Consider the following 13116-nt stretch of genomic DNA (forward strand, 5'->3'; position numbering starts at 1 on the left):
CTCAGTTTGCATATCCTGGGTTCTCCTGTCTAAGGTCTGCATCAGATTCCTAAGAGTAATAACCCTCTTGATCATTTGGATAGTATCAGTTCTGTTTGCTATTCCCATGATTGTCAACTGAGAACTGGTCTTATGATTGAGCACATTGATCAATTTTGTTGCAATTTCAGGCATGTTCCCCAACAAGGCCCTTGCTGTTCTGATTTCCCTCTGTGCTTTAGGAATGAGCTCCAGTTGCTCATGGATTGTCTCAATGTATGACCACTGGTTATTGATGGACTTACCAATATTGGACCATATCATTGCTCTGATTTCGGCTATGATTTTATCTAGCTGTAGCTCTTTCTCAAGCTCCTTGATTTTGTCTTTAAGAGCTTTGATTTCTTGGGCCTTCTCTCCTACTTCTCTTTTTGTTTTGTCATGCCTTTCACTCACCTTGGCCAGCTGCTCCTTAGTTTCATTCAGCTGCATCATTTGTGCTTCTAAAGCTTGTATTTCACTTTTTAGCTTTTGCATGTCTAAGCTCTGATCTGCGCTGGTGGGTGCTGCTGAAGTAGATGTGACTGGTTGTTCAACGTGCTGAGGTGGAGGTGCAGTAGTAGGAGCAGTCTCCTCAAGATTAATGACCTGTGGAGGGGGCTGAGATGTTTGCCCCTCTTGTGCTTGTGTTGATGATCCTTTCAGAGGTGCATGTGAGGCCTCATATTGCCCCAACTTTTCTTGTGCCTTCAGAAGTTCTTTGTAAACAGACATTAACAGAGCAGTGGAATCCTGCTCATACCTTTGTTTTGCCACTTCATCGGTCTGTGGATGGATAGTGGCTGGAAGTTTAATCTTCTTCCTTAGTGCAGCCATATCAGCATCTCTGATTTTTAAGATCTCTTGTATCCCTTTAATATCATTGGGATTGTGCCCAATCTCTATGATGATTTCTTCCAGGGTTTTGATCCTGTTATCTTTGGCCTGAGAAGAGGCTCTCTCTAGCTCCAGCTGGGAAGCCGTGGCATTCAGACGCTTGTTAACTTGTAGTTGTCCAAGGTCTTATCGGCCAATGAAGCATACACCATTTCCCCTGTTTGTTTATGCAACTCAATTTTGTCCATGGGGTGTATGTCTTTGGCAAGGACCTCTAAATTGGTCCTGAGATAATCAGCAGAAGACTGTGGCTTGAGTGCTGTAGGCATAAAATGACTCAAGGTCAGTTTGCCCTCACCTACATCGAAAGCAGACATGAGTCTCTGCTGATTGGAAGGAGCCATGTTAAGTAGGTGATTGTATAATTGAACTTTAATTGGGTCACTCCTTCTCTTGATGTCTATGAACTGCTGCTTTATGCTCACTCTTTCTTCTTTCTGCTGGCTGGAGGAGGTGACTTCCCCTCCCATTGTCCTGTCTGGTTCCTGCTGGGAGGAACTTGCTGAAATATCTTGACTTGGTGGGCCCATGCCCGATGCTTCTCGGATGGCTATATCCTCTTCTGGAAAATTGTTGAGTCTTTGCCTTTTCTCTCCTTGATTGATAGAGGATGTCAAGGGAGTTTCTCTTTCCCTTTTCCTCAAGATAAATGTGTCCTCCTTTTGAGGGGTTTGTAGGACCGAGGCATCGAATGTAGAGTCTTGCCTTGTAGGCATGACTTGTTCAGTGGTCTGAGGAGTATCCACTGTTTCCTTTTGCTGGGCAGGTGGTTCCTGCCCTTGTTTTTCTTGCTGCTGTTCCTCTTGCTCTTCTATGTCTTCCTGCTGTTGTTCCTGCTGTTGCTCTTGCTCTGCCTCCATTTCCTTTTCCTTTCCTTTTTCTGAGACTTTTCCAGCAACCTTTGTAGTTTGCTGTGGAGTAGTTGAAGAGGAGGCTGCTGCTCCAATTTGTGTGCTTGGCAGTGAGGGGACCTGTGCATAAAACTCAAGGTCAGCCATCTTCTTTTGATTGTTCAGAGCTCTTTGATCAAGCTCTTTTTGAGTTATATCTTCTTCTAGAGTTCCCCTTTTCCACTTGTTCTGATTGGCATATTTTTCAATTTTGGGGAGGCTATGATGACCATAAGCAGACAGTTTATATTTGAGTCTCCTCATTGTGATGAAGTTGTTGGGGTCATAGGGTTTCCATGTAAAACTGTGCTTCAAACCAAAACCCCCCAGTATTCTATCTGCCTCCTTCCACCCTTCATCCCTTTCATTGTAGACTAAATGGCCAAGTTGGCTCTTGATTTTCAGCTGTGCTTTCTTGCCTCTGCCTGAGAAGTGGAACATATCCACATAGCCAAACTGCCTGAAGTATTCTAAGGCAAATAGCCTCATGGGCACAAATTTGGGTAGTCTAAATGGGGGTAACTCACACCCATATATTCTGATAACGGTGTGGTGTTGGTAAAGATACCAGTCCCCAATACTGTATACTTTTGACAAATGTAGGCACCTTTTCATGTCCTCTGTCAGTCTAGGAGGAGGTGAACCAATCAGTAGAGTCAAGGCTGGATGGATGAAGAGATCAATAAACTCACAGTAGGTATATGGAGAGTAGCATGATACATGGAAAACGGATGTCCAATATACTACTGATCTCAGATTGCCCTGTGCATCTAGTCTCTTTATTGGGAAAGAAAATTTATCATGCTGGAAGTATATGAGCAGATGATATAGGTAGGAGGTGTACCTAAACACTCTTTCTCTTGGCAAATTCATCAACTGTTCATGCATTTTGTCTGATATGTATGTTGCATAATCATAGTGGATTGGTTTCCTTCCTGGGAGAACATAAGCATCATTTGTATAACTGTTTCATCAATATGTTCTATTGAATCATATCCCAGGATGGGACTGATCATGTCAACCAGGTCTTGGCCCAATTGATTGAGGTAAACACAGTTGATGGGAGGAATCTGCAAAGTGTCAGCTTTGATGAAGAGCTGGTTGACCTTAGTGATTTGGGCCTCTGTGGTTCTGGCTCCCTGTACTATTAAATCAGCTAGTGACAGAGGGACCAACTTATGCTCTGTTTGGAATTGCAACATCTCCCTGATGGCTTCAGGGGTAATGAGGAACAGGATTGAACCTTCAGCATCTAGCACTGCTCTCTGGGATGCATCATAGTGTTCAGCAACTATGTGCACAAGCTCAGGGAATTGATTAACCTGAGGAAGTTTGAATATTGGGAGGAATGACTCCCAAATTCCCAATATGTCTGTCCCCCTCTCATGTTGGATCTTTATCTCGTTTAATATTTGCAGATGGAACCTGCTTCTGCTCATCATTTCCTCTGTAATCTTGTAGTCCAGGTCTGCCAATGCTCTGGTGTCAAATGTTCTGTTAGGGACATTCAGGGGAGCCACATTGAGGGCTATGGGAGCTACAGGGGGGTCCATGATTTTCCTTTGCAAATTTTACTCTTACTCAGGGGCTGTGTTACTATGCAGAGTAACAACAGCACAGTTTCTTTGTAGAGGGATGGAAATGCAAGTGGGAGGTAAATGCGGGTGTGCAGCAGTTGAAATGCTGTTTTTGTAATTAAGAGCGAAGCTTAGCCCTGTTTCGGCACCTTTCAATGTTAAAAATTGGTTTCAAATGCGCCTGCCATGATTGCGCAGACAGGGCCTGGTTTCTTAGCAAAATGCCACTGGGAAAGGCTCGGCTGGTGTTTTTCGAAGTGATAATTGGAACTTTGAGGCTTTGCTGAGGAATTCAGTGGTGAATTTTTGATTTTCGGCTTTCATTAAGCTCTCTAAGGCGTTAAACAGATAATTGCAGGCGCACAGAGGATGAATGATGAGGAATACATGGTGAAACAATGCGCAAAGGTCGTGACCGCAGGTAAACTGGTGCGCTGGAGGCCTTCTGGTCAATTTAGCAAGCTGGTAGACAATTTGGACGTTGTTTGCATGCAGAACAGATTAACGACGAATACGCGAAATGAGCAAAAAACATGAAATTTTGGGTAAAATAGACCTTTTTATGCTTTTGGCGCGAATATGTGCTGATGTCAACATGACGTCATAGGGTGGGGTCAAGGTCGGATGACGTCATGCTGACGTCATCGGGTGACGTGGCGCTGTATGGTTGGTACACGGTGGCGGTGACATGGCAGGACAGGTGGACCAATGGCGGGGATAGAGAGGTTGACGGGGCAGCGTAGCGGGGTGACGGGGCGGTGACGCATTGCTGACGCGGGTAGGCGGGATGAGGGAATCCGGAAACCAGCAGTGGTTTCATATCGCACCGCCTTCTGTACGGGGCGGTATCGGACAGTAGTACCTCCGACGTAAGGTAGTGAGGGCACGTAGCAGAGGCATGACGTCCTCCAAATACGGACGTCGGGAGATATCTATCGGTCATCGGATGGGCTCCGACGTCACCATGATCGTTAGATCTACGGACTTTGATCGGACGGCGGACGCGAGGCAGATGTGATGGGAGGTTAGTACGGCTATCGTTCAGACGTCGGAAGGATTCCAACGCGATCAGGGCCGTCGGATCTGTAGGCCCTTGATCTAATGGTGGTCGGGGAGATGACATATGCGGAGTATACGGATGAGGGCGGAAACAAATAAACCTGTTTTGTGCGCTTTTCCAATGTATTTTGATAAAAAGAGTTATATGCGCCAACCTTGGCTAACGGGCGGAAAGTGGGTTTTATGCTGCTTTGGCCCTTTGAAGCGGGTAAGGTGGGGTTTAGGGCCCATTTTAAAGGTTTTATGTGCAAAAAAAAGGGGGTAGAGGTAGAGGAAGTGGCTTATGAGGAGAAGGGGTATTTGGCATAGGTTTATCAACATGACCTGATGTCATTTGATCCCTGACTTGTAACTTTATTGGCTATAATGCCAAGGGGGTGGGGTATTTATAAGAGTTGGGGATTTATACACCTTGGTGTTAGTAATATTAGGGGAATGGGAAAAATAGGGGAGCTATATAGTAAAATTAGAGGTTAATATGAATGAAGGGGCAAATGAAGGGATTTTACTGAGTTTATCTGAAATTGACTTGGTTTTGAGAGTAGATCAAAATGAAAAGATCTTAGACAAGAAATGTGGATTCTGAATGAACTAGAACCACCATAAAACCATGATCTCTCTTCATAAATCTCAGCTGAAAGGAAGGGAATGTTAGTGATGAAATGAAGGGGGAGAGGGAGGTTAGTCATGCTCCTGCTGTAGTCTTTTACTTTGCTGCCCATCATCACCATTCTTGCAATGATAGGACTCACTTTCTGCGACCCCAACTACCTACCCAGCTGCTTGCCTAGCATTTTTTTTGTTTCTCCTTGGAGGGTGCACTTGGACTTGCAAACCCTTACTTGCCTTTTCTTTTCTTTGGCTTTTTCTTTATTCTTTTCTCTATCTATTTCTACCCTTATCTCTTCCAAGATCCCAGATTAAACTGTTGGGAACCTTTGCTTCTCTACCTAAACTATTTGTCTGCCAAGATTAGGCTGTTTGGACAGACTTCTTTCTCTATTCTAAAACTCAAAATTGAACACATGGCATGATCCAGATTAGACTGTTGAATCATCCACAAAATTGAAATAAGGTCCTCAATACTTGAAACACTTTACCCAGCTCTTGCTTTCTAGGAAATATGGGATCTTTGGGATACCAGAGCAGAGCATATTTGGTTTTTCTCTTGCCAATCATGAAATATGAAACCTATTGGTATAGGTATCCAACAGGATGATGCAGACCTTGCCGGATTTTCAAATCACTTGTATACCACCCATCTCCATCTTATGTGATAATACAAGTGCAATCAGCATTTCAAAGAACCCAGTCATGCATTCAAAGACCAAGCACATACCGATCAAGTATCATTTTCTCCGAGAACAAGTACTTGAACAAAAGGTCCAGTTGGAGTATGTTCCTTCTAAGGAACAAGTTGCTGATATACTCACCAAACCATTGCCCAGGGAGACCTTTGAATACCTCAGGAAAAAGCTGGGGGTTCTGGATGCATCATCTTGTTGTTGAATCTCTTCTGATGGTTGGTTGTACGCAAGGCTCATCTGGGGTATATGCGTACATGTGCTGGGTTCCGGATTGGTCGAAGATCGAATGACACAGGTTCAGGGGGAGCATATAATGCATTGTTGGCATTATGGAGGAAGTACAGAAGGAGATCATGGATGTTGGTCTGAATATTGCTGCAATATGTCTCTATCTCTTTCATGGTCATTATGGTGTTTGGTGGATTATGGTTCTTCTTTGTAGATCTGGTTTATAGTTAAGGGGAGCATGTTCTTAGGGGGAGCATAACCCTTTGCCCTTGATGTCAAAGGGGGAGAATGACGTTGAAGATCTTGAGGTTGCCATCAAGTCCAAAGGGGGAGATTGTTGGCATTATGATTCTGGTATGGCTCTATGTTATAGGTGTTGTACTTGATGGCAACTCTCTTAAGTGGCAATGCTCTGTTCAGGCTCTCAAAATGTTGGAAAATAAGAGGTATGCAGGTTCACTGTACAAAAGCTGCGGACCCGCAGGAATATCATAGATAAAGTGTGTACATACCCGCAGGTTACCCGTTCATGAGGTGTGGACCCCCAGTTCACTCACTTCAAGGCAGAGAAGTGCGCTCTCGTGGGGTTTCTTATATTTGGCCCGTGGTATTTAACCCGCCGTTCTTAATTCTATGGTTTTGGCCCGTGGTATAGGATCTAATTTAGCCCCGATTTGGATCCCTTGTATTGGTTATTGATGGTTTTGTCCCATGGTGTGAATAAGGGCTTGACTATAAATAGGGAAGGAGATCACTTGGCTAATGTATCTTTTGCAAATTGAATATCTTAAGATCTGAAATATTGGGTTATCGGTTTAAAAGCTTGATCTATATAAAAGTGAAGTTGAAAGCGAATCTATGAAGTGTGATCTCTCGGGCGCATGATCAGATCTGGGCATCTGACTATCTGTGGCACACTGGTGGACTGCCAATTTGGCCCTAATCAGAGGTACGCAGGTAATTAACAGTGCAAGTGTGAGGGTACGCACAGCAGAAGAAGGCGCAGTGTGTGGGTACGCACAACAGAAGAAGGAGCGGTGCGTGGGTACGCAGAGCAGAAGAAGGCGTAGTGCGAGGGTACGCAGCGCGATAGAAGGTTGAGGTGCGGAGGCACACTAAAGATACGCGGCGCGACAGAAGCCGCAGGTGCAGAGCTACAGTAGAGGTACGCGACGCGATAGAAGCCACAGGTGCGGAGCTATAGTATATGTATGCGGCGCGACAGAAGGTGCATGTGCGTAGATACGCAGTGCAGCAGAAGGCTCTCTGTGGGTATACGCAGGGGAGCAGAAGGTGAAGTGAGGAGCCATGCAGGCCAGATAAAGAAAAACTGCGGATCTGTCTTAAGACTTTTGTTGGCTGAATTTTTCTGTTGATAAGGTGTTCTGGGTTTAGTTTACTCTTATTGTTGATCTGGTTACTGTAGTTGACTCGGTGATTTACTTGTACTTGATGATCTCTTGATGTTTATGATTCAGTTTGAAAATTTATGAAATGTGTTCCTTGAAAGAAAAGAAGTAGGGGGTTGTAGCTCCCTTCCAGGAGAGACTGGAAAATGAGAGAGAGTTGTAGCTCTCTGCAGCTTGCAGCCTGCGTATTGGTAAAGGACTGCACCAGTACAAAACCATTGTAAAAGGATTTTCTAATTTGAAAGAAGATAGAGACATATTGCAGCAGGTGGTTTTCACCCACATTGGGTTTCCACCTTATATCTGGTGTTCTTTGGTGTGACTATTTGTTTTTCTTGTTCATGCTCATTATTTTATGGTACTGACATGCAAAAATAATTCAAAGTATAAATAAGGAAGATTTATTAAAAGAACTTGATAATACTGATTCACCCCCCCTCTCAGTATTATTTCCAACAATATGGGAGTCCAGTCTACCTTACTATTTCCTTCCATCTGTTAATATTTTTCCAGAAATCATCCGCTTATGTGCTGAGAATTATGATCCAACTCAAAGAACTGTCAGGTCTCCATCTTGGAGCATACTCTTCCACATCAATCCTTACTCCATCAACCAAATGCTCAACTTCAAGCAAACTCAGCTGTTGTTTCCCTTCTCCATGAACTATTTACTAGATGTAGGCGCCAAGCTTTCCACTGCTGACATTGAGAAGGTCACCAAGACATTCATGAGGGCTCACCGCCAACCTACAGGGCCACCTCCTTTCTTGTATGTCCATTTCACTGATGTAGGCAAGCTCCTAGTTGACATGATCTCCTATGTGTTGGGCTACAAACCAGTGAGCACATTGATGAGACAGTGCTGGTATTATTAGCTGCTTATAGCCCAGGCCAGCCTCCTGCCTACAAATATAACTTGGCCAAGTTTATAGCCAAAAAAGTACATGACCAGCTCTTGAAGGTGGATAGGGAGGGTGTGTTCAAATATTCATCATATATCTACCACTTGTTCATGTATTATCAGTCTGAAGTTTTTCAATGCCCCATCAAGAAACTGGATTCTAGGGGAGAGAGGAGGTCTGTCATCTTCTAGTCATTAGTTTTCCACCAAGTCCAAGATTCACCATATACTTACTATGAATTTATTGACCAATTTGTTTACTCGGTCTCTTGCCTATTAATGAGATCCCCTCCTCCCAGACTGTCATTTAAAATCCAGAAAACTTTGCAGCTATCCAAGAACTATAAAATAGGTGATTGGTACCTATACCAAAATCATACAGTCATAAGAATTTATGGCTGTGAGCTCTGTCCATATAGGCTCCCAAGATATGTACCAATGAGAATGTTCGCCTTGGAATACTATAGGAAACTCATTAACTCTGACCTCACCCACTTTCATAGTGCCAGGAAGAAAGCCCATCTCAAGTTCAAATACCATATGGGCCCCTTTATCATGAATAAGAAAGAGGGTTGGCAAGAAACTGATAAAATTATCAGAGATAAATACAAACTAAAGAGAAGCTTCTGGTGGGTCCCTTATGACCCCGAAGGCTTCATCAGTGCTAGAAGAGTCAAATACAGGCTGCTAGGGTATGAGCACTGTAAATATCCACAAATTGAGCAGTATGCCAACGAAGATGAATGGTTGCAAGGCACATTAATTGAGGAACTAACTCAAGAAGAAATAATGGAAAGAAATGTCAAGGATTTAGAAAAAACGCTTGACTTAGATTCTGTGCAGCAGGTAACTTTCAAGCAGCCACATCCAATTGGAGAAGGTACATCCACTGCTGCAACCGCACTAGTCACCCACGGGCCATCTACATCAGCATCAGGTACAGAAAAAGGCAAGGGGATAATGGGTGCAGAAAAAGAAGTTGTGACAGATAAACCTGCCTCCTCAATTGGGCAGCAGCAAGAGCAAACTCCTCCACCACAAACAGAGGCACCAACAGTGCCTACCTTACAGACCCCTACACATGAGGAAAGGGGTAAGAAACGGGACCAAGAGGAGTCCACACCTGCTAGTGGATCCGCTCAGCAACCCGAAGCCAAAAGACAAAGGGTTGATTCTCCGGTCATAGAAGAAATTAGCGAGGAGATCCTTGAGAGCCCAAGGAAAGAAAGAGAGGATAGCCAGCAGACAACCACAAGCTCTTTTCAACAAGAGCAAGGAGGACAGCGTGGCATGGAGGTGTCCTCCTCCACCCAGCAAAGCAAGAAGCCATCCAGCACCAAGGCCTCCTTCAAAGAAATTAAGGCACAGAATGAGCTGCTGAAAAAGCAGATATATGAACAATTTCTCAAGGCAACACCTGCCAAACAAGAAAGGTTGATGGCAGCATATGACATCAAAGAGGAAAAGATGATCCTCACCCATTTTCAGCCCAAGGTACAGCAGCCTCAGTCAGCTGTGGATTTTGTTAAAACAAAATTGGAGGTTATGGCAAAAGACATTCACCCCATGGATCAGATAGAGCTGCATAAGAAAACAGGGGAAATGGTCTATGCCACACTAGTAGACAGGGCCACAATGGCCCATGAATTAAAAGAATCTCTGAAGAACACCAATACTCAGCTGGACTTGAAGAGAATGTCCTCCACGGCCAAAGACAACAGAATCAAAACACTGGAGGACATTATCGTGGACCTAGGACATGATCCTAAGGATCCTAAGGGTGTGAGGGCCCTTATGAAGAAAAAAGATGATGACATTGCTGCGTTGAAGAAAAGACTGAAATTGCTTCCTACTGAGCACCCTCAAACAGGAGAATTGCAGAAAGAAAAGGAAGTTGAAGATCAATTGGACCTAATAATGCAGATGAACCAAAGAGTTATTGATCTGGAAGGGGAGCTGGAAAAGGCACTCCAGGACAAACAGGGAGAATCAACTTCCCAACCTCCTCAGCCCCCTGCAACAGCTACAACAACAATAGATGCGGCAGCAGCAACAACAACAGCTCCTGAGTCTAGTTTAAACATGGATGAATTGACAAAATTTATCAAAGAGCTGGAGCTTCAGGCGACAGAGATCAAACAAGCCAAGGAGAAATTGGCAGAGTTGGAAGCTAAGTATGACAAATCCAAAATGACAGTAGCACAACAGACCAGAGAGATTAAGGCCCTGAAGGACAAAATAAAGGCCTTATAGAAGGAACTAAAATTAGAAAATACTCTGGCAAAGATAAAAAGGATTCTGTGGGCCCGGATTGACCACTCCATTACTAGACAGTGGAAGTCAATCAAAACAGTGCATGAACAAATGGAATTAATAGGCCAAGCACAAGTTGAAAGCCAGAAGGCCAGAACAGCACTAGGGAATAGGCCTGAGCAGGCCAATAGGATGATACATTTCCTCAATAATCAGACCAAGGAGGAGCTGGCAGCCCTAAATATCATCAACATAACAGATGTTGTCCTAACAGTTAAAAAAGTGCTAACCCTCAGAAATTTTGTGCAAACTGTGGAGAGAAAATGTCATGAAATGCAGGCTGAGGTGGATGACTACAAGCTTAAAATGGGAGCATTGCAAGACAGAGGATTGCCCAGCCTATTTACCGGCACTCGAAGATTGCTCACCTGTGAGAAATATGCCTCTAGGATGACAAATTTTATTGAAAACCAGATCACAGCATCCGCCAGTACTTCTGAAGAAACAGGACCTCCATCAGGGGAGAGCCTCTACGACAAGCTTGAGAACCTAATCTACATTGAGCATGAAATTAATCACTTATTTGAGGTCCCACCAAATTTTTGTTGGCATTATGATTCAGGTGTTGTACTTGATGGCAAACTCTTTCAGATGGTAAATCAAGAAGGACGCAGGAAATTTTGTTCAGAAAGTGCGTCCCCGCAGGTATTCCATACAGAACCCGCGTCCAGGGACGCTGGCCAGCCGTTCAGAAGGTGCGTCCGCCCAGTGCACACATTTCAAGGTAGAGAAAAGCTCGTGGGGGCTTCTTGTGTGGTATCTAGCCGACGGTTGCGTGTTTCTATGGTGTCGGCTCGTGGTATTGTTCCACGCTTTGGGGAGAAGCTTGCCTTTATAAAGCAAAGGAGTTCATTTGGATTATGCATCATCTTGGTTGATCATCTCTTGGTGTGATCTAGTCCATATCTTTAAGGGTAAATCTTCTAATGGACTACGATCTATATGGCGCATGATCAGATCTGTGGATCTGAGTGTTTGGGTTGGTTCTGAAGTCCTCTTATCTTCTATATCTAAAAGGACGCAGATTCAGTGAAGGGAAAGTGCGCCGGGACGCAGTACAGTAAAGGATCAGGTGCGTCTCTGAAGCGAAGGACGCGGCGCGACTGTGGTATTGGGTGCGTCTCTGAAGCAAAAGACGCGGCGCGATAGTGTTGATGTGTGCGTCGGTCGCAGACAAGCAAAAGTAACAGTGCGTCTGCACGCAGAACAGCATAAGGTATACTGCGTCCAGTCGCAGGCCACAGAAAGAAAATATGCGTCCCTGTCTCAAGATGATCTGTTAACTGTATATTTCTGTTCATAAGGTGTTCTGGGTTGTTTCTGTAATTACTGATCTGATATCTGTAGTAGACTGTATCTGTTGTATACTTGTTGATCATTTTGAAAAAGAAGTAGGGGGTTGTAGCTCCCTTCCAGGAGAAGTCTGGAAAACAAGAAAGAGTTGTAGCTCTTTGCAGGTTGCAGCCTGCGTGCTGGTAAAGGACTGCACCAGTACAAAATCATTGTAAAAAGAATTTCTTGAAAGAAGATAGAGACATTATTGCAGCAGGTGGTTTTTCTCCCGCATTGGGTTTCCACCTTACATCTTGTGTTCTTTGGTGTGACTGTCTATTTTCTTTATTCATGCTCATTGTTTTATGGTACTGATATGCAAGAATATTTCAAAAGATCAAATAAGGAAGATTTGGTAAATTGCTAGATAATACTGATTCCCCCCCCCCTCAGTATTATTTCCAACAATTGGTATCAGAGCCGGTCCTTCAGAACAGCTTGATCGCTTGAAGGTAGATCGTTCATCATGAGCAACTACGAGAGAGAAGCATCAATCAGGCCACCCGTCTTCGATGGAACAAACTTCAATTATTGGAAGGTAAGAGTTACTGCATATCTTCAATCTCTTGGTACAGAAGTTTGGAACATTGTAGAATCAGGCTATGCCTTTCCTTCAGTTACTCCTACAGATCCAGCTGAGAAAAAGCAGTATGAAACAAATGCAAAAGCAGTCAGTACTCTATTAGGAAGTATATCGCAAACAGAGTTCATGAAGGTCATGCACTTCAAATCAGCAAAAGAGATATGGGACAAAATGATCACTAGCTATGAAGGAGATGAACAGGTAAAAGAAGCTAAACTTCAAACTCTCAGGATTCAATATGAGACTCTCAAGATGTATAATGATGAAAGTGTGGCTAATTATTTTCTTCGAGTAGATGAGATTGTTAATTGTATGAAAAATTTGGGTGAAGAAATAAAAGAGACTATAGTAGTTCAAAAGATTCTAAGATCTTTATCTCCCAAGTTTGAATCTAAAGTATCTGCAGTAGAAGAAAAGGAAAATCTCCGTGTTCTCACTATGTCTCAGCTGCATGGAATTCTAACTGCTTATGAAATGAGAAAGGGAGGTCCATCAGACAGAAGGGAAGCTGCTTTTAAAGCATCAGGCAAAGAAGATCACTATGAAGCATGTCATGTTCCAGAAGAAGAGGAAGAAGAATCAAACTTTGTCAGAAATCTTCA

The sequence above is a fragment of the Pinus tabuliformis genome, chromosome 9 (assembly GCF_031772625.1).
Source record: "Pinus tabuliformis cultivar Carrire ecotype Pingquan chromosome 9, CPIR1, whole genome shotgun sequence".
Taxonomy (NCBI): Eukaryota; Viridiplantae; Streptophyta; class Pinopsida; order Pinales; family Pinaceae; genus Pinus; species Pinus tabuliformis.